This window comes from Pyrus communis, chromosome 5 (genome assembly GCF_041283825.1).
Source record: "Pyrus communis isolate YQ-2024b chromosome 5, ASM4128382v1, whole genome shotgun sequence".
Classification (NCBI taxonomy): domain Eukaryota; kingdom Viridiplantae; phylum Streptophyta; class Magnoliopsida; order Rosales; family Rosaceae; genus Pyrus; species Pyrus communis.
The window spans coordinates 13473896-13495268 of record NC_142569.1 but is presented as its reverse complement, the minus strand read 5'-3'; the positions used below and the strand labels follow the sequence as shown (position 1 = coordinate 13495268).

The following is a 21373-nucleotide window of genomic DNA, read 5'->3' as shown; positions in this document are numbered from 1 at the left end:
GAACTCTACCTTGGCCATGAGGAAATTGCTACTATAAATAGAGATGGGTGTGCATCATTCAAGCCCCTCCAATCAACACACAAAACTGCCTTACGCAAACTCTCGCTCTACGTAGAACCTCTCAAACATCTTGAGATTTTTATTTTCATTTTTCGCCTCAACACATCTTCAGTTTGAATAAACAGCATTGTGGTGGCAACCGCAACATCTTTAGTTTGGAGAAACAGCACTGGAAAGAATTAGCTGACCAAGGTGCTTCAGTTTGGATAAACAACACTGCTTTGAGACCGATTTGTTATCTATCCAAGTTTTAGTCAACAAGGATTTCCGAGTCCTTATTGGAAGAGGTCATCTCATTAGTCTTCTCGGCGAAGTGAGGTGTTACCAAATTACTTAATATTCGGCACACTAAAAGTTGAATTTGATATTGAACTTCACAAAACTAGCAACCTTGTCTTCAGGTTCTAGAACCCAAAGGCCGAGCCGTGTTCCTTTCTCGGCCGTAGTCGCAAGATCAAGAAGTTAGCAGCGTGTCCAACGCCACATCAATATTCATTTTACTCCCCAGCAGAGCTCGGCAGACGAGTTGGCACGCCTCACATTCGAATGAATGACGTAGTTAACTTATTAGCTATTCGGCATGCGCGCCACATAGACTAAGTAGTTTTTATGATCAACACACGCACACATAAGTAGAGACGATATGCATGAGTTCCAAAACCTGCAAAGCTCCGACTTAGCTCCCTCAACTTGACTCCTAAGATAACCAGGATAACAGAAGAACCCACCAAATACACCCGATTAATTGAAGCCCAATTTCCTTGGCACCGTGTTTTTACAATCTGCATGCCCCGATTATTTAATTACATGCGAGAACTGTGTGATACTATTACCACATTTATTCATGCCTCCGTGTTTAACAGAGATAGACCAATCCTTATATTTTTCTTTTTGCAACGTTTAACAGTGGCACACCAATTCGGTTGGTATTACCTATCTGATGATTGGATAGGGAGCAACTAGAAATATAATTTGGTTAGCTAATATGTCAAAACAAATTGACTTAGTTCTAACCGGGTCCACCATCTATGTTTCCACAACCTCTAATAGATAACCTCAATCTATAAATTTATTTCTTCAATGTATAAAATGTGAGGTTCATAAGCTCCAGGGAATAAATAAAAGAAAACCAATTCAAGCAACCTGATTAGGAGGTAGCATGTCCATCATCATTTTCTCACGTGAGTCCTCTCTATGACTACAATTAGAATTCTAACTTTTTTTTTTCTACAGAAGAATATTGAAATTTGGATAATAGGCAGGTAAAACATAGGAAACTTAAAACCAATAACACACGCTACAAAAAAAGGGCCTTTAGATACAAAATTAAGGGCACAATTATTTATTCTGTAGGTATAGAACAAATTTTACACACAAAAAAATTGTACTTGTTTCCTTTTCTATAAGGGCACCAACTAATGTATGTGCCCATTCTCTACAAAGTTGGCACAAATATTTTTCTCTCTCAACTTTTTCAAAACAATGGATTCAAATAGATTATGGCGTTTTTTGAAATAGGTTCAAAATAATTAAAAATTGAACCTATTTCAAAAGTCAAAAATCACTAAAAATGAAATCTATTTTAAAAAGTAATCTATAAAATTGAACATATTTTAAAAAGTAATCTATAAAATTGAACCTATTTTAAATTTTTTCATAAATTTATTGGTGTCTATATATTACTTCAAAAGACACAATTAATTTTTTTATATTATTTTTTTCAAAGATTTATGACTCACACCTTACTTTCTCCCCCTCCTTTTTCCACCAACGCCCCCACACACCCTATCTCTGTTCCCTTAAACCAATCCACAGCCAATTCTCTCTCTCTCTCTCTCTCTCTCTCTCTCTCTCTCTCTCTTCCCTTAACCCTCCCACCAGACACACTCTCTCGCTCCCCCCTTAAACCACCCACACCCCCACACACTTCTCTCTTCACCCGTTTCTCCCACCCACCACACACTCTCTCTCTACCCTTTAAACCACCCACACCCACACCACCACACACCTCTCTTCACCCGTTTCTCCCACCCACCGCACACTCTCTCTCTCCCCCTCTTAAACCACCCACACCCCCACACACTTATCTCTTCCACCCGTTTCTCTCTTTACCAAATGGATTACTTCGGTCTCACACATATATATTATATGTACTTAATTTTAAAATTACAACTTTAAAATTATGTGGATCGTCGGATTGGTTGAGATTTAAATCTTAAATCGTTGTTTTATAATTGTTTGAACCCAATTTTACAATATTGGCCAAAGCAATCAAGACCATTGAATGAGCGGGTTCAAGACGGCTGGATTTCATATTTTTGTAGATATTACTATTGGATTTTCGTAGTAATTATCTTATGAAATATATTTTTGGAAGCAAAGGAGATCAATTCCAATTCGAATTGCTACACTTACATGATGATTGGTTTGAAAGCTAACGTGGTGGGTTAGGAGACTATTTTCTATGCGTTTCATGCATAAGATAATTAGCAGTTGGAAATGGAGATAAAGATGTCAAAGGTGGATAAGGGCCGACTTTGCTCGGAACCGAACCATGCATGCAGGTTATTTCGGTAATCGTGGTATCTTTATTGGCAGAGGTCATCTCATTAACCTTTTTGGCGAAGTGAGGTATTACAAGTTACTATATTCAGCACATTGAAAGCCTAATTCGATATTGAACTTCGCAGAAGTAGCAGCCTTGTCTTCAAGCTCTAGAACCCGAAGGCCGAGACGTGTTCCTTCCTCGGCCGTAGTCGCAAGATCAAGAAGTCAACAACGTGCCCAACGCGACATCAACATATTTTACTCCCCGGCCGAACTCGGCCGACGAGTTGGCACGTCCCGCACACAACCGAATGACGCAGCTAACCAAATTATATATACATTGAAGAAACAAATTTAGAGATTGAGGTTTATCCATTAGAGGTTGTGAAAACATAGGTGGTGGATACGGTTAGAACTAAGCTAATTAGTTTTGACATATTAGCTAACCAAATTATATTTCTAGCTAGTTGCTTCGTATCCACTCATCAGACAGGTAATACCAACCGAATTAGTGTGCAACTGTTAAACGTTGCAAAAAGAAAATATAGAGATTTGCCAATCTCTGTCCAACACCTAGGCATGTATTAATGTGGTAATGGTATAACACAGTACTAGGGTTTGGAGGTTGTAAAACACGGTGGTGCATTTGGTGAGTTCTTCTGTTATCCTGGTTGTCTTAGGAGTCAAGTTGCGGGAGCTAAGTCGGAGCTTTGCAGGTTTTGGAACTCTTGTACTATAGATAGTTTAAGCTGTATTTATCAAAGCCATGTAAAAATATGAAATTTAAAGCTGCCTTCACCTTCACGTGAAAAGCAGCAAAAGCTTGCTAATTTGTTGATAATTTTTGTTTGGGAGAAAGGGAAGCTAGAAAGCGTTTTCTGTTTTTCCTTCTTCTGTGATGGGCAGCTGCAGAAGAAGGCAGCACAAGGGGAGGATGTGTACCGTTGTTTTGTCTTTCTCTAATAATAAAAAACAAGGGTATCCATGATAATTTAGTTGGTAGACTTTTTGTTCATAAGCCAAATATATATCTCTATATATATACAAAGAGGCATTTCAAAAGTTTTAAGGAGCCAAAAATGACACATGTGAACTACGACTAATTGATCGAGACGATGTATCTTTATTTTCTTGCACTCAAGTTTGAACTCGTCCTAGTTGCTAATTAAAGTAGTTTATCGTATCTATATATTTATCAAAAAAGGTAATGCTACGGAGACAAAATTTACAAATTAAATGGTGTGCCATCAATACGAATGACTGATCTTCAAACCCAATGTGGAAACTCGAGGGCTTTTCTATAATGCACCAGAGTTTTCTAATCCATTATGTCATGTTTATTTAATATTGGTTAGTCATGCAGATGTATAACAATCCGTGGAGTAGCATAATTCATATTTTTTGTATTCTTGGACAAAATGAGCAGTGCTTTGCAAGTTATTTAGCTTAAAATTCACTATAAATTTATATGAGCTTCAAAAAATAATTTGTAAAATATTACGAACTCGTAATTATTTGTTTTTTTTCTCTTACCATTAAATTCAACAAAGCAATAAAGAAAATTTGTCAATATTTTTATATATTATCTGTTTTTTGGATATTATAAACTATATAATAAATAGACAATTATTTATACATTATATAATAAATTTATTCAAATTAGCCTAGGTCCTCGCCTAAGTATAAAGTCATGTCCATTGCCCAACTAGAGCTTAGCATCCTTTAAAACTTTGCTAATTCTATAGTTAAGTAATAGGACGATACAACAAGAAACGCTGCTAAATCGACTATTTTGAGTAGTCCAAATCCTCTTTTGAATTTTGACAAAAAAAAAATTTCCTCTTTTGAATTCGGTTAGTGCAAATTCTTCTATGAATATTAACAGTAGTTCAAATAATCTTCTTGCAAATCCTGGACTTAGACTTCGAATGAATGTTCACATTTTTTCGGGACCCTAAATTTTTTAAATTTCGCCCCTTCCCCCTAGAATTTCTAGCTTCGCCATTGATTACAGGAAACATAATATTCAAATATTTTGCTGAAAAAAAGTATATAACGAAGTACATAATCAGTAGAAATCACTGAGGCTAAGAAAAAAAGGGTACTGACATAAAATCAATACATTATCGACAATATAGATGACGCCCCCACTCTATATTTGAGGAAACCTGATGCATTACCCAAGAGAAAATGAGGACAATGATATTTTCTACTCTTAACATCATCTCACTAATGACTGTGGATTAGGACGATTATTTAGTTTCAAGTCCGTAGGGGCGGAAGAGCTTAAGCTTCTATATATTTTCATCTACTCACCTCATCAATTTTCGTTGTGGAATATTTATAAATTTCTCTTGGTAACATTGGAGGATCGGGTTATTTATTTTCTGCACATCTATCTCATGTTTTGTGGCTGTCTTAGAAGTTTGTAACTTCTCTTCCCTTTGTATGTAGAACGCCTATTGATGAACGCGTGCATTGAACAATGGTTGCCCTGGCTATGGAGAGAGCTTTTGCAATGACAACAACACAAAGGGCTGATCGCACGAGTTATTAAAATGACAAGATCCCATGGGTATGTATGCACATAGGAAAGCAAGCAAAGTGCTTAAGCACAGTTAAGGCTGTTAAGCGTTGTTGTTGAAGCAGTTAGGAAAATGGAAGCACAACTTATAGAGAGAGAATGTGCCTAATACAACTAAAAGCGATGGATCGTGCCCAGTGGCACAACTAAAATAGATGTACAGCAGATTCTGGCATGCCTGCTTGTTTGTTTTCACAAACCTGGTTTAATTTGTCGAATAGAATATTTTATTTGTTTTAGAATTTGAAATATAGAGTATAGTTAGAGTAAGAAATTATGGATCTTAGTGTATCGTAGAGTTTGATTAGAGTTTCAAATAAAATTAAACGAAAAAATATTAGTTTTAAAATCACATTTTAAAATTTGAAGTTATACTTGAATGCTCTGAAAAGATGTTGAGGAGAGTTGGTAGAGGTGGCAGGGCCATTAACGCCTGGCAAGATTTAAAATTTAGTTGTATGAGAAGATCTTCTACTTTTAAGGCGTTGCAGAAGATCAAAGTAGTTCCTTCCTCCACCAGTGTGGACCACCACTAATGCAATTGATTGAATATTTGATACCTCCTATGTAGAAGCCAGAAGGTAAACTGTCATTTGATTCTTTAAATTATTTTTCCAGTTAAAATTGATCCTCTTTACAGCTGCCTTCACCTTCATGTGATAAAAGCAGTAGAAACTTGCAAATTTCTTGATCATTTTTGTTTGGGAGAAAGGGCAGCTAGAAAGCGTTTTCTGTGATGGGGGGGGGGGGGGGGGGGGGGGGGGGGGGGGGGGGGGGGGCAGCAGCAGGGGCAGAGGGTAGGAGGACTTTTACCGTTGTTTTGTCTTTTCTCAATAATAAAAAACAAAGGTATCCATAATAATTTTAACTTAGTCTGGAGTTTTTGTTCATAAGCCAAATAAAAAAAAAAAAATATATATATATATATATATATATATGTATATATACACACAAAAAAAGCATTTCAAAACTTTGAGGCAAAAATAACCCATGTCAGCTACATGCTATGTCATGTTTACACTTGAGCACAATATAATTTTCGAGAAAATCGTCGTTGTTTTGTGCTTAATTTAAAATTTTAAATAAAAATGGAGATAAATGAAGAACCGTTAAATAGAAAAATTTACATACTGTGTGTATTCAAATTCAATCATAGATTGAAGGAAGAAGAAACAAAAAAGAATAAAAAAAAAGAAAGAAGAGAATGCTCAATCTTGGTCTTACACATTTGATATTTGATTGTCCTTGGTGCTATCACATTAATTCATCATGCTAAATAGCATTTTCTTGCCCTTTTTTATTTTATTTATTTATTTTTATTTATTTTATTTTTTTTAAATTTCACCATGTATCAAAGTGACATAAATACACTTAAGTTGCACAACAATTACAGGCAACCAACCTTCCTTTGTGTGGTCGAGGAAGGTTCATGCATGGAGGACACCAAAGGACCGCCGGTCCATACGAATGTGGAAAATCATCAATTGTTTTCCATTTTTGCAGAGAGTAGTTTGTCCTTGGATGATGATAGTGCAGGTACTAGGCAGCAGCTTATTGTTTGTCATGTCATAACTTTGTCCGGATCCTTCTATGTCTGCCTTTGAAATGAGCATTGTCCGGACTTCTATAAATAAGCAAGCTCCTCCATCACTCCATCAGTATCTTATATCTACAGCTAGCATATTAATAAACTCTCTCCTCATTTGCCTTACTTCTTGGTGACCTTCCCCGACCTCAGGTACAAAGGCTTTGCCTTTCTCTTCGTTTTTAACTTAAAAAGTTGCTTGCTTACCTTTAGAACCCATACTCATGTACTTTTTTTTTTCAAGGTTTTACTAAGACAAACGGCAGCCACCACCATCTCTGTCTCCATTTTCGACTCCTCAGGTACATAGTAAATGTGTTTATTGTTTCTCATTCATCATTTGCTTTGTTAATGTATGGTTGGGATGATTGGTTTTATGGGCTTTGGGTAATTGTGGGTTTGCCATATGCATTACTTCTAGATGATCAAAATTATGTAATGCTTTATTCAAACATTTTTACTCATCAGTTGGATGCTCCCACTGATTTACGAACTCAAGTTGTATTCTTTTTCTCATCATTTGGTGTTTGATTGAATATGATCTCTATTTATTTATGAGTGTAAGTTAGAGACCCAACACCAAAGTTCATTCCAAACTCAAAAACTCTTTTGTTTTTTTTGTTTTCTGTTTTTAATTTTATAGTTATCAATATTTTAAATTTTGTAATTTTAATTAAGTACATAAGTTGGAAACTGTACAGAGACAAGGCAGTATGTGTCGGAAAGGGATCCTCTCCGGATCCTTCCACTAAATTCATTAAGTTCCTAAATCCAGACCTTTAAAATTTAATCAAATGGTTACAGTTATTATAATTTTAAATTGGCTCTATTCATAGCTCTTGGATCAAATTTTAAGAGTTCAAATTGATGAATTTAGTGAATTTGATGGAAGGAATCCAAAGAGGATCCCTTTCCATATGTGTCGGCCAAAAAAGCTTTTATTTCGCAGCTCCACATCCACCACACCAATGCAGGCGGTGGAGACCGCCTAGTCGCCAAGGAAGGAAAAGCTATATTAATTTCTACCAAAAAGAAACTACCCTTTTTCTATCTTTTTGAGTTTAATTGAATATCTTCTCAATTTATTTATGGGTGTGTAAGTCAGAGACCCAGCACAAAATTTCATCCCTAATTTAGAAACCCGGTTTTTTAATTTTTTAATTTTTTAAATTTATAATTAAATATAGAATACTGGAAGTAAGGCACTGTGTGAGGGCGAAAAAGCTTTTGCTTGGCAGACACACCTCCACATCCACCGCACCATGTAGGCGGTGTAGGACGCCCAGGGAGGAATTGCTTCATTATTTTCAACCGAAAAAGAGACGAACCTTTTCTTTTGGTGTTTGAGCATTCTGTTCTTTCATGATGTGCTTACTAGGCTTTTTATGGATAACCATGGAGGCGGTAATCCAGCTGGAGCATTTTGAACACAATTGGATTTGCAAAGAGCCTTACAGGTATTATCTTGAATTATTTTGAGTCACTCGTGTTGGGAAAGCAATCTTCAGATTGCTATTGTTATGATAACAACGGTGAAATAGATTTCCTCTATGAAGCCTTAGCATCCTTTTTCAGTACTGTCCTCAGTTCTATTGATTTAGGCCCTAATATCAAATTTGCATATCTTATTGTATCGTTTCTTGTCGTCCGATAACTCAATGTCTTACTCTGCTTTTTTCTCCATTATTGCATAAAGTAAGTTTGAGAGACCTTTTTTTTTAATTAGGTTAGAGTTGAGTGATCATTTATAATTTTGTCATTTAATTTCTCCTATTTGCCCTTTGATTTTGAATTTCTGTGCGTGTCACGTGACTCGTTTGATGGAAGCCATGGATGGTCCCAATGACTCTGTACTCAAATTCACAAGTTCAATCTCAATGAATGTGATCACGTTTTCATGATTTTTTTATCCGTATTGTTTGTTCAAATTTTACCTTTCCTCTCGTTCATATTAGTTAGAAAAATTAGTATTACTTATTTTCTAAAGAGATCAGTAGTTAAAAATACATGAAGAATCTCTGAAGCTAATAGAACTCAGTCATACAAATAAAATGACTTAAAAGTTGACAGATTTTTGTTTAGAAATTCTAATCTATTGAATTCTCGACCACGAAACAAAACTAATTAATGAATTCTTAGCCACTAAACAAAACTAATTAATGAATTCTTAGCTAGAAAACAAAATTAATTAGCCACTACAAAACAACGATATGATTCTAAAGAATTTAGTTGACAGCTGCACTTTCTTGGTTCTCTAATCTTGACTCCTTCATTGAATCAAACATAAGGAAAAAAAAAAAATCTTAAATGGTAAATGTATTACAAAAAATTGTTGTAAACAACCTGAAGCGAATGGATGATGTGGTTAATTAGCGATATTTCATTCCTGAAGAGAGTGAATAACGCTCGAGTGTTATTGAAGACTTGAAGCCAATCTTGTAGTTGTCCTATTGCATTCTAAATTTCATTAGCAACATTCTCTAATTCTGTTTCGGAGTTTTTCACCAATAATCATTGTCTTCTCTCTGTAGTCATTTCATGAGTTTTCTCTAATCCCAAAGTTGTTCTTGTATTATATTATTGTTCAGTCAAGTTTAGGCTGCTTAAATAATAAAATTCACTATAAGACAAACCAAAATAATAAAATTCACTTATAAGACAAACAAAAATAGATAACATGAAATATATATGCTCATAAAATTAATTAATTACCTGATCTTCCAGTGTTGTCACGAGCTATTTAAGAAATTGATATAGCGAGCCACGCAATGCGATAAACACATAGAATGAAGCGAAAATTTGACCATCGGGGGATGTGAAAGAAAAATCGCCGTAGTCAACGTTCATTACAGTGATTATATTAAAGTATCATACATCTAAATTGTGGAACTTCTTACCCTCCAATATAGGTATTAATGAAATAATTGAGCCTGTCAGCAATAAAAGCAACATAATTGCTGTAGAAACAATCTGAATATAGCTAGTCCTATGGTTGAATCTCGTCCATTGAGTTGCTTGAAATAAAAGCCAACCAATGGCAGCTGCGCCAAAAAAATTGTAAGTAGCGATGTGATCAACATTGAAATACCCATGTTTGGGATTGTGAAATTAAAAGATTCGACTAAGCCATCGGATCCCTTTGCAATACTCTCCTCGTCGTTCATCGTTTGCTTGCTAATGAATAGTTGAGAATCTTGGGATGGTCAATTTTATGAGCATTAGGTTTGCCATATGCACTACTTAATGAACAAATTTATGTAATTGTTTACTTAAAGTGGGTTACTTTCCTTAAAGATTTATATTATGAGCTCAAAGTTGGATGCTTTTTTATTTTATTTTTGGAGTTTGATTGTTCAAGTTTGGACCTAATATATTCTGTTCTACTGTGATGCACTTGTTAAATAACCAAGAGGTGATATATCTAACAAGTACATCACAATAAGACATAATATATCATTGATCCAAACATGAACAATCAAACTCCAAAAATAAATAATAAAAAAAATCCAACTTTAACTCATAATATAAATCATAAAGGAAAGTAGCAAACCCAAAATCACCCAATGCTCATAAAATTGACCATCCCAAGATTCTCAACTATTCATTAGCAAGCTTTATTGACTGAAACCCATCAACCAAGCAAACGATGAACGATGGGGAGAGTATCGCAAAAGGATCTGACGGCTTTGTCGAATTTTTGAATTTCACATTTCCAAAATGGGTATTTCAATGTTGATCACATCACTACTTAATATATTTTTTTTGTGTCTAGGGCTACAACTGCCATCAATGTAGCCATTGGTTGGCTTCTATTTCAAGCAACTCAATGGATGGGGCTGAACCATAGGACTAACTATATTCATATTGTTTTTGCAACAATTATGTTGCTTTTATTGTTGATAGGCTTAGTTATTTCATTAATACCTATATTTGAGGGTAAGAAGTTCCACAATTTAGATGTGGTATTTTAATATAATCACTGTAATGATCGTTGGCTATGGTGATTTTTCTTTCATGTACTCCAAATGTCCAGTTTTCGCTTCATTCTATGTTCATCACGTGGCTTGCTATATCAACTTCTTGAATAGCTCATGGCAACACTGGAGGATCAGATAATTAATTAATTTTATGAGAGCATATATTTCATGTTATCCATTTTTGTTTGTGTTATAAGTAAATTTTAGTATTTATGTAGCTTAAAGTCAACTAAGTAATAATATTATACAAGAACCACTTTGGGATCGGAGAGAGCTCATGAAATGACTACAAAGGGAAGACAAAGAGTGATTATTGGTAGAAAACTCCGAAAGGGAATTAGAGAATGTTGCTAATGAATTCAGAATGCAATAGGACGACTAAAAGATTGGCTTCAATTCTTCATTAACACTCGAGCATCATTTATTCTCTTCAGGAATTAAATACCGCTAATTAACGACATCATCCATCTGCTTCAAGTAGTTTACAACAATTTATTATAATACATTTACCCTTTAGGAATTTAATTTTTTTTTTCTTGTGTTTGATTCAATGAAGGAGGTAAGACCCGAGAACCAAGAAGATGTAGTTGTCAACTAAATTCTCCATATTCATATCATTGCTTTTTGTTTAGTGGCCAATTAGTTTTGTTTTCTAGCCAAGAATTCATTACTTAGTTTTATTTAGTGGCCAATCATTCATTAATTAGTTTTGTTTAGGGGCCAAGAATTCAACGGCTTAGAATTTCTAAACAAGAATCTATCTCTCTCCACTACACACACAAATAAGTAGGGACAAATATATGCACGCTATATGAAACCTGCAAAGCTCTGACACGCAAGTTAGCTCCCGAACTTGACTCCTCAGACGATCAGGATTACAAAAGAACTCAACAAAGACACCTCATTGAAGCTCAATTTCCTTGGCATGATGTTTTACAATCTGCATATTTCCAATATTTATCACACGATTAAGGTCCAGAAAGTAGTTAACTAAACCAATATATGCGCCAGAAAGCAGTTACCTCATTTTTCTTACGATGCTCCAGTGTCACCTCTTCAACTGCAGCAGAGAGTTTTGCATTTATTTTCTCCATTTCATCAAGCTCTTTCATCAATGGCTGCCAAACAAAGGCAAAGATAAAATCAATTTGTACAGGAACAGAGGCGAGAAAGTACTCAAAAATTACCGCAACAAGCTGCAATAACTTTGTGTTCAAATGGTCAATAGCCGATCAGAAAATCTAGAAGAAAAGAAAAGTAAAACATGAAACTATGATTTCAACGCTAGGACACATTAGGACAACTAAAGGTTTTTTCCTTCTTTTAGTTGTTCGTATAACTATCATTTTAAAATGAAACATAAAATGTTAACCCACCGTGAGTTTATTGCTACTTCTTGTATTCTGTCTTTCAACCAAATTTAGATATCAAACTTATCCCACACGAAAAACATCAATTACAAAGCAAGTTAAAACATAAAATTCTTCAAGGTTGAAAAAAGATCTAAACAAGACACGATTCTCCATGTTCAGATGTTCTACTTTGTGACTTTAACGTGCACATGATGCATAGAATACCACACAAAGGAAAAAGGAATACCAGTAAAAATGGAAACAAACGAAGCAACAAGAAATGAAGGTTTAATAGTGAGGTCATACCCGTGGGGTCAGTATAGGTTGTGCGGTTGTCGAAGACGCAAATAACAATTGCTGCAAACTTTGAATTAAAGTGCACCTGATACAATCAGTGTTATTAGGACCAAATCAGTGTAGACACTTTTATGCAGAAGAGATGACCAAATCAGTGTTATTGAGAAGGCAACGCATGCTAGACCACTACCATAAAGCTACCCAATACCAGAGAGGCCTATGATGCCAAATTACATCAAATTCTACCATCAACCATTCATATTTTACATTTTCACCAGAAATACAGGAACAGATGCAAAACATTAGATAATTAGTTGGTTTCATTGAGGTTCTGAACGTCATATTGTATAGAATTAGTTGTCATATAAGGCTATCAGTGTTCCAGCAGGACTGATTTTCTGACATATTTAGTGTAACATGGATGTGGATCCATTCAGCCATCGAATTTTCAAAGTGAATGGGCAGAAAGATATCAAAACGCAGGCAAAATGCCTTATGACTACGTGTCATCGTTGTCCATATGGATGAAAAAGAGAATACCATGCAGAGCAAGGCAGTTACTATGTGATGATGGCTACAACGATCATCAATAGGGTCAGTATCCCATCAATAGAATATATGAAGTAAGCAATGTATATTCTTTAATTCTGGGCTGTAATTTCATTAACTAATTAGTCGTACGTTGAAATCCTGTCATTGCAATGAGTAGGAAAAAAAAACTAAGAGTACTAACTTGCATGATTGCAATAATTAACCAACATGCACAAGGTATATTACATAATTTGCACACGGCTATTTATAGGCCAAGTAAAAAGTTGTTAGCCTAATAAGGGATAACCTCAATGAATAAGAAATAGAAGAGTAACTCACAACCCATTTACAATACCCGGATCTGGAAGTGAGTTCTCAAGATCAGACTGAAGGGTCATCAAGTCTGAATTAAGACTAGATCTCTGCTGCACAATACCCGGAGCTGATACATATGTTGATAGACTACATTGTGACACGTTTGTTCTAAACTAAATAACATGCATCCTATTTATAATAAACTAAACCCTAATCTCTAACAAAACCTAATTCTAATGGGCCGAGTCCAAATCCTAAGCTTATTACTCTCCAACACTAACACCATGCAAAAAGTGATCCTGATCATCCACTCCTCCTTAAATCAGATGTCGCTTGAATTAATGCCGGGCAACGACCCTATAATGATTACAAAGGAACATCAACAGGCCATGATAGTGGACGAAAGGAAAAAAGAGAATTAAGGGTTTAAGCATGCAACTGTAAGCAAGGTTTCCCAAATAATCTGGAGCATAATACTACCCAGTTCTGAGCAACTGAGCATAATAGTATTACAATGTGGTGTTATGACTTCAAGTTTTGAATACATTTAGAATCATCCAACAGTAAGAGAGAATAATGGAGGTGAAGGAGAAATGGATTTTAGATGTCTACAGAGAGAGAGAGAGAGAGAGAGAGATACCACACGGCCTTTTGTTGCCGATAGGTAGGCATGCACCTCTGATTCAATAACTTTAAGCAAGGAGTATGATCCGAGCATGTTTTCTTTTCCAACTGACAAGCCATTTTTAAGAACTGATGCCTTGCAAGCTGATTAACAAGATGATTTATAAACTGTCAAGACAATTGAATAAGAAAATGTTAGACCAGAAGATCAGGAATCTTTGTGATATGAACTCATTGCTCTTTCGATTGATAATTAGACAATTAGTAGCTAACAATACCGCTTTCTGCCGGTTAATGTAATATTCTTGTCGCATGATCTTTAAGTCATAATCACCTACAAATTGATAATTCAGATCACATTAGCTACAAACTTTTTGAGCCATGCAAGGCAAATAATCTGATGTTGTTTCATCTTACAGTTGGTTTAGTTACTAATAATACCTTGCAATATGTCTGTGTCTTAGAGTTGAGCCAGCTCCCAACAAAGACCCGGAATAGTCTGAGAAAGGAATACACAGTACGTCAAACACTATAACTCAAACTAAATCAAGGATAGGAAAGTGTTTTGAAGGCAGAAATAAGCATACAGAAAAATCTTGTAAGAGTATCAATGTATGCGCCACCCCCGAGAAAAACAAATTAAAAGAGAGAACCCCAGAAGATAAATGAAAGTATAAATACAAGCAACATGATCGGGCTTAGCACCTCTGGCTCTGCCTCTGGCCTGGCGAGATTTGGACTCAAGCTGAAGGTTGGGTATAAAGGTATCAGGCATAAAGTCGGATTTTTCCAGGCGCTTCTGCGACCAGGTGGTCAATTTTGGGGTTTCTCCATTCAATTATGTTAGCGGTGGGACTGAGATTTCGACAATTAAAAAGGGCCAGTCAATGGAATGCTATTATTACAAGGCAAAGAATTTTTATTACTGAGAAATAAGTTGGAGATGGTTGGTTTGTTAATAAACTAGCAATTACTAATCTCGTATGGAGTTTGATATCTATGGGTTGAATTGGAAACGTTGGCATTGCAATGCTGCGGCTTGTTCTTTTGTTGAATGAGTAGGTTTCACTAGTTTTGTGTGCGTTTGTTGTTCTTTTCATCTTCTGTTGATATGTAAGTCAGAATTGTTCAAGGAATTGTTAGTGCTGCAAATAATCAAGCCAAACAAGCAATGGTTTTGCCCTTCCAGCCCATTTCACTTTGCTTTTAATTGTGCGAGTTACTATGCAGATATACATGAAGATTTATGTCAAACGAAAAAGAATTGGAATGTGATTTTTCAATTCGTTTTCTTTAAAGTTGAAATGTTTACTTAAAGCCTTTTTAGTTTGGGTTTAGGGTTTTCGTTGACATAATTAATCATGACTCCTGCCATGGTTGCCAGACACAGATGAGGCTGTGTGTGTAGACACATATTTATGTTATTATCAGTATGCCCGTTTGCTTTCTGCTTGGCTTCTTAGTAGAGAACTTGCATCGCCTCTATGCATTCTAGTTAATTGTTTTGCTCTAATTACTTCACTTGGCAACAAAATTACCCGTACGAAATCAATACCCGGTTTCATATTTCATCATGTCTTGTATGCGTACATTAAGAGAGGGGGGCGGACGATTCTTAACCACAAAATAGTCAGCGCTCACTTTCAATAACCACTGTAACTTGATAGCATTGTCTGGTAACAAATCATGCATATCATACTGCAGCTGATGCTCAACTTCAAGGTTGAATTCAAAGTGTGTCCATCCATCTTGTTGGGCAATCGAAAATCTCTCAACTTAAAGCAGAAACCGCATCTTCCTATCTACTGTCACCTGAAAACAACACACCGGCAATGGTATTGGGCACTACGTACACATCAGCAATGTTAGAAGTTTGTCCCCGTACTAGCTGTAGATTGCAAATATGGCTTACCAGTTCGAGATGGCTCAGCAAAGCTCCACGTAATAAATTCTTGAGCTTGTTACATTCATCTACCATGTGGCCCGAACTGATCAATTCCTCAAGTTGGCACCACTGACACTGAATTCCTGTGTATGGAAACCAGACCCCAAGTGGTCTTTTACGCTTGATTATGTCAGCCGGCCTCTGTGGAAGAGAACATGTTAAGTTAAACAACCAGCAGAGCAGAAATCAACATGATATGAGAAAGCGTACCGTCCCTACAATACTAATGACACGAAATTAAGATACACTGCTTTTGCATCAGTTCGTTTGTCCCATTTTTCATCTAAGGTACATCAACAACCCGACTATTTTATTTAACCTCCCTATACATGAATCATTAATTCTAATGTTCCAAAAATTCCAGTATTAAGCACGAGAGGCACTTACATTATGATTACGGAAGCACTATTACATTAAAGAGGAATGCTATTCAGACTCAATCAAAGTAGTCTAAAAAGGGTCTTCCTTACATCCGTCATCCGTCATTTTGATCAAAATAATCTAAAAGGGACAACAATACATAAAATAAAATAAAAATATCGCCAACTACTGTGTTTTGGAGACAAAACGTCCCCCCACTATCTCATCAATAACCATTCTACTACATTTCTACCCCTCTATGAAGCCCCGCCCATCCCCCTGATTCCATGGCTCCCATCACTCCAACCCCATTCCCTCCTCCCTCATCGCCCACACCTCCACATTCAAACCAAACTCCACCATAAACTCACCATCTTATTAAGTCCATATGAAACTTTGATATTAAACCAAACTCCGCCATAGAAAACACAAAATGGCATGAACTTTTATAATGCAAAGTTAATATCATGGGCAACCTTTAGCCAAAGCAGCAGAAGCTTAAGATAGAAAAGAACAAGCTGCAATTTCTGCAATTTACCATTGATGCAAACAATCCAATATGTACTCGAGCAAAAAATTTGTAGCTTCTCTGTATCGACCGTAATCAACATATAGTTGGAATAATAATGCCGGATTTGATACTTGGCCTGTCATGCCCCAAGTCTTGTCCTTTCTACCATCCTGTCAAAACCCTAAGGCTTGGTTGTTGTTTTTTTGTACAGAAAAGGATAAACTAAGTGACATAGGATATCAGATGCATCATTAACGAAGAAGGATAAACTAATAAGATGGGGGAGAGAGAGAGAGAGCGAGAGAGAGAGAGAGAGATGATTTGTTCAATTACACAAAAATATAGATGCTGTAAAACGTGGCTTCCTCTTTTATTTACAAACCACCTAGAGATTTACCATGAACATCTTTACCAGCCAAAGAGGCAAATCAATTTGAGGATCCGTACGAAGAAGAGTTTCAGCAACAATTAGTGGTAAACTGGCATGGAACACTTTATACTTGTCCTGCATATTTTGAATACATCAAAAGGGAAGGATAAAATGAAAATGCTTAAATGGAGCAAAGAGACAGAGGATGGGCATGGTGCCTTGTAAATTACGAGTACACATACTCCTGACTTCCTTAAACATACGTATAAGAACATATTTGACTACGAAAAAGGTAGAAGCACCAGCAAAGGCTGCCTCACCTACATTCGTGTTGATAAATTATAAAGAGAATGAAATGAATTAATCAAAATTTGATAGCCTAAGAGAATTTAAACAGAACTATTAGAATTATAGGAAGATAAAACACTTAATTTAGGAAGCTAGATCACTAAACACAGTAGGAACCAAATCTTCTTATATATCAGAATCCTAATTACAATAAACTTCTATTTACCTGGCCTATTCCTAACCCGTTTCCCCAGCAACGCTCACCACCGACATGGGGCAACCCAAAAGCTCAGTTAAAATATACTTCGACGTAGTCTATCATCAATAAATTACTCGTTTTAAAATTTAAAAAAAAAAATATTGCATACTTGTGATTTTTTTTTCAGTGAACAGCATACTTGTATTAAACAAATTCAAAATAAAAAAAGATAAGATCTGAGGCACTTGACCAGATTCAGCATAGGATTATAGTAAAGGATTATGAACGTAAATAGGTACTTAATTCTTCGAGATATTCATACGAAACAGAGCCATTCAAAATAATTTTGTAGTATTCAAATATTCAGGCAAAGCTTCCATATATGCAGTTGCTTCCTTAGTTGAACAAAACCTCAATAGTACTTTCAAACAATTTATTTCCTGTTCCTTCTCATTTGAAACCTTAAGAGAAATAACACTAGGCTGTCTAAAATTAAATATGGGCGGTACCAATTATCTCTTAAAACCCTCAAAATCCTAAATCTAGAGACTATTTTTTCTTATTCAATAATGTAAACATGGAATCTATTCCTTCTTCCATAAATCATATTTAAAATGTTTCCTTCTAATATTTGATAAAAGCACATAGATGGTTAAGAAGCTCAAAAAGATTGACGACGCCGAATATACATACAAGGTAAAGCTGAAGAGTTCCCCAGTGACTGATTCCCTTAAATTGTTCATTTGCAGAACCCACATCTGGTGAACCATGAACAGGCACATCAGCCATTGATGAAGTCAACAGAAGACCACGTGATCTGTGTTCATTCCTGAAAAATATCACATAATTCAGATTCAGTTACAAAGAAATTACTACAAGATCAGGAATCGCCATGGTCATTTTCTTGGAGGTTTCTGTCAATGGATTGGTCATTGCAACTTTTTTTTTTGCAGAGTTATCAACAATTATTATTGGTATTGAGTTTGCATATCAATAGGGTTGGTATTGTCTTTGGATGGAAAGTGATAGTTCTAGTGTTATTTCTGCTCTTCAATCGTCTGATTTTGATCCTCCTTGGCCTCTTCATACGCAATGGTCTATTTGTTTGGATCGCATTCGAAAAATAACTTTCTACGCATCTCACATATATCGCGTAGGAAATCTTGTTGCGGACAATTTTGCTAACATGGGATTGTCTTCTCCATCTTTAACTTGGCATGATTCTCCTCCGATGGTGGTTTGTGCTGCTCTATTTTCAGATTATGTTGGCTTGCCTGGTTACTGCTTCTCAAATTAATGTGTATGTCGGCATCCAGATTTGTCTCACATTTTTTTTGTTTTTTTGTTCTCTCCTAACTTTATGGGGTTGTTTGACTTGTTTTGCAAGTTTAGACCTTTAGATTGGTTTTAGAAGAGTTAGGTTTCATGTCCCCCTCCCCGCCACCCCCCCCCCCTCTCTCATTTCTTTGTATCATTCTCATTTTTTGTTTCTAGAAGGATAAGGTTTATGTTCCCCCCCTTTCTTTTTCGTGTATTCCTTTTTATTGTCTCTGTTTTTTTAGGGGTAAGGTTTATGTCCCCTCTCCCCCTATCTAGGTGTAACTTATTTTTTCGTTATCAATAAAATTACCCTTGTACCATAGAGGTTTCCCAAAAAAAAAAGAAAAAAAAAGAAGTAATTCTAATTCAATTTCACAGATTGATATAGTGCCTTATGTGTATGTATGATGCAGACAAAACATGTGTTCTCTCATCCCCAATGCCTGATTAATTACTCCTTTGGAATAATTAGTAGACAGCACCACATTTCACATAGTTGGCCATTATCGGAAGAGTTCTGCACATTTCTATACTTAACGGAAGGTTTATGTCCCCTCGCCCCCTATCTAGGTGTAACTTATTTTTTTCGTTATCAATAAAATTACCCTTGTACCATAGAGGTTTCCCAAAAAAAAAAAAAAAAAAAAAAGTAATTCTAATTCAATTTCACAGATTGATATAGTGCCTTATGTGTATGTATGATGCAGACAATACATGTGTTCTCTCATCCCCAATGCCTGATTAATTACTCCTTTGGAATAATTAGTAGACAGCAGCACATTTCACATAGTTGGCCATTATCGGAAGAGTTCTGCACATTTCTATACTCAGCAATCCTACACCGAACACGTCTTGTATAATCTTCAAAAGCTGCTCCTGAGCTCTTTCCTGTTATGGTTTATGTGATTATTCCTGTCTGTCCAGGTGTGGTAAATGAAGTCACTCCAAGCAAACTTTATAACCAAAGTACATAGAATATTGTCATCCAATTTTCTAACAACCCAGTCCGGCTAATTTGATTAGTCGGCTAGTTACCTATTAACTCTTGCACTTCATCTTGTCATGGTTCTCAAGATTTATTGTCATGCTCTTCATTAATGATCTGACACCCACATTGTTTTTGTAGTGTAAGATGTGAAACCCCTTATTCATGGTATCTGCTAGACGAGAGTGTTGCTTGTGCTACCTTTGCTTTGGATCTATCTGACTACTTTGGTCCGGTTGCTTTTTGGGATTTGGTTTCCGGCCAGATCAACACTCCATTTTGTTAAAGAAGGTTCTTCGACCAATATCTTTGATATTAGATTATTTGGTGCTCATTAGTTGGCTACTCCACGTCGTTGCTCACGTCTTTTGTTGATTCCTAATGTCATCGGCTATAGAACTTCCAAATTTCTGTGCATTGATGATTGAGTTAGCTGCAGTTGCCATAGACTGACTTTGATTTGTCCTGTTATTGTTGCCGCTAGAGAGGTGACCTCATATTCGCAATGCCCAGAGTGATTCTGAAATGTCCATTGCTTGCAATTTTGAGAAAGATCCACATACGAACAAACTTGCATTTACAGGGCAGCAACATCTAGCAAATTGGAACAGTTGAGAGTCCATTAATATGTTCATTGTTAAGCTGCTTAAAAGGATGGTCCCTTCGGAAACTACTTTTGTTAATGGCACAGTTAAGTTAGCCGTTTGTTTCATATAGCAAATTTCCTTTTCCGTTCAATTATTTTGAGTTGGAAAATTGTCTCGAGTGTGCATTCCTCATTATTTCTATTATGGAATCAGTCAATCATCCACTTTAGTATCTTATTGAAAAAAATTGTCGATAGTTTTATGTATTTGATCTCCAGTGTTTGCAGCCTTGTCTGGAGGAGCTCCTTCTAAATTCCATGATATGGAATCCCAGAGGCAGCCATTTATTTGTTTTGCTCATTTTATCTGAATGAATTTGCTACTTGTCAACTCTTGACACTTGAAGATCAAGTTGGTCATTATATTATTGATATGCGTTCAAGTAGTGAATTTTCTCAATTTAAAGGAATTGGTAGCCTTGCAAAAAAATAAAAAAAATAAAAAAATTGGTGGAGACGGGGAGGAATAGAGTATTTAATCATGTGTATTTGCTAATTACATTGGCTTTGGTTCTACCAATCACTACTACTTCAGTGGAGAGAGCTTTTTCCGCTATGAATATTGTGAAGACTCCATTGCGTAATCGAATGGGAGATCAATGGTTGAGTGATAGCATGATGGTTTATATAGAGAGCACTGTTTTTTCTTCCATTGACAATGAAATGTTTTCAAAATATGAAAATGCGTTGGGGACTATGTTGGAAACCTGTGTTACCTACTTGTGTTATGTGGGACTGCCAGTCCCACATTGCCCATACACCATCTACAACAACTCTTTATAAGTGAGTTCACTCACTTATAGTTTGAATTGAATTGGGCCAAAGCCATGGACCTTGGGCCTTAGACTTGGAGAGTTTAGGTGTATATATTAAATGT

At 35.9% G+C, this 21373-nt stretch overlaps 2 long non-coding RNA genes and 1 pseudogene across 2 annotated transcripts; 1 reads left to right on the top strand and 2 right to left on the bottom strand.

The window, feature by feature from the left end:
• Nucleotides 1-6612: 6612 nt before the first annotated feature.
• On the top strand, nt 6613-8685 carry LOC148696813 (uncharacterized). The gene is made up of 3 exons (XR_015962025.1): nt 6613-6929; nt 7021-7078; nt 8155-8685. It is a non-coding gene; the product is annotated as an uncharacterized LOC148696813 (long non-coding RNA).
• A 2515-nt stretch (nt 8686-11200) lies between these two features.
• On the bottom strand, nt 11201-13331 carry LOC148696812 (AUGMIN subunit 3-like; annotated as a pseudogene).
• A 2082-nt stretch (nt 13332-15413) lies between these two features.
• LOC148696811 (uncharacterized) lies at nt 15414-17973 on the bottom strand. Its single transcript, XR_015962748.1, has 2 exons — nt 16716-17973; nt 15414-15958 (listed from the first exon to the last, which is right to left on the bottom strand). It is a non-coding gene; the product is annotated as an uncharacterized LOC148696811 (long non-coding RNA).
• Between the last annotated feature and the right edge of the window lie 3400 nt (nt 17974-21373).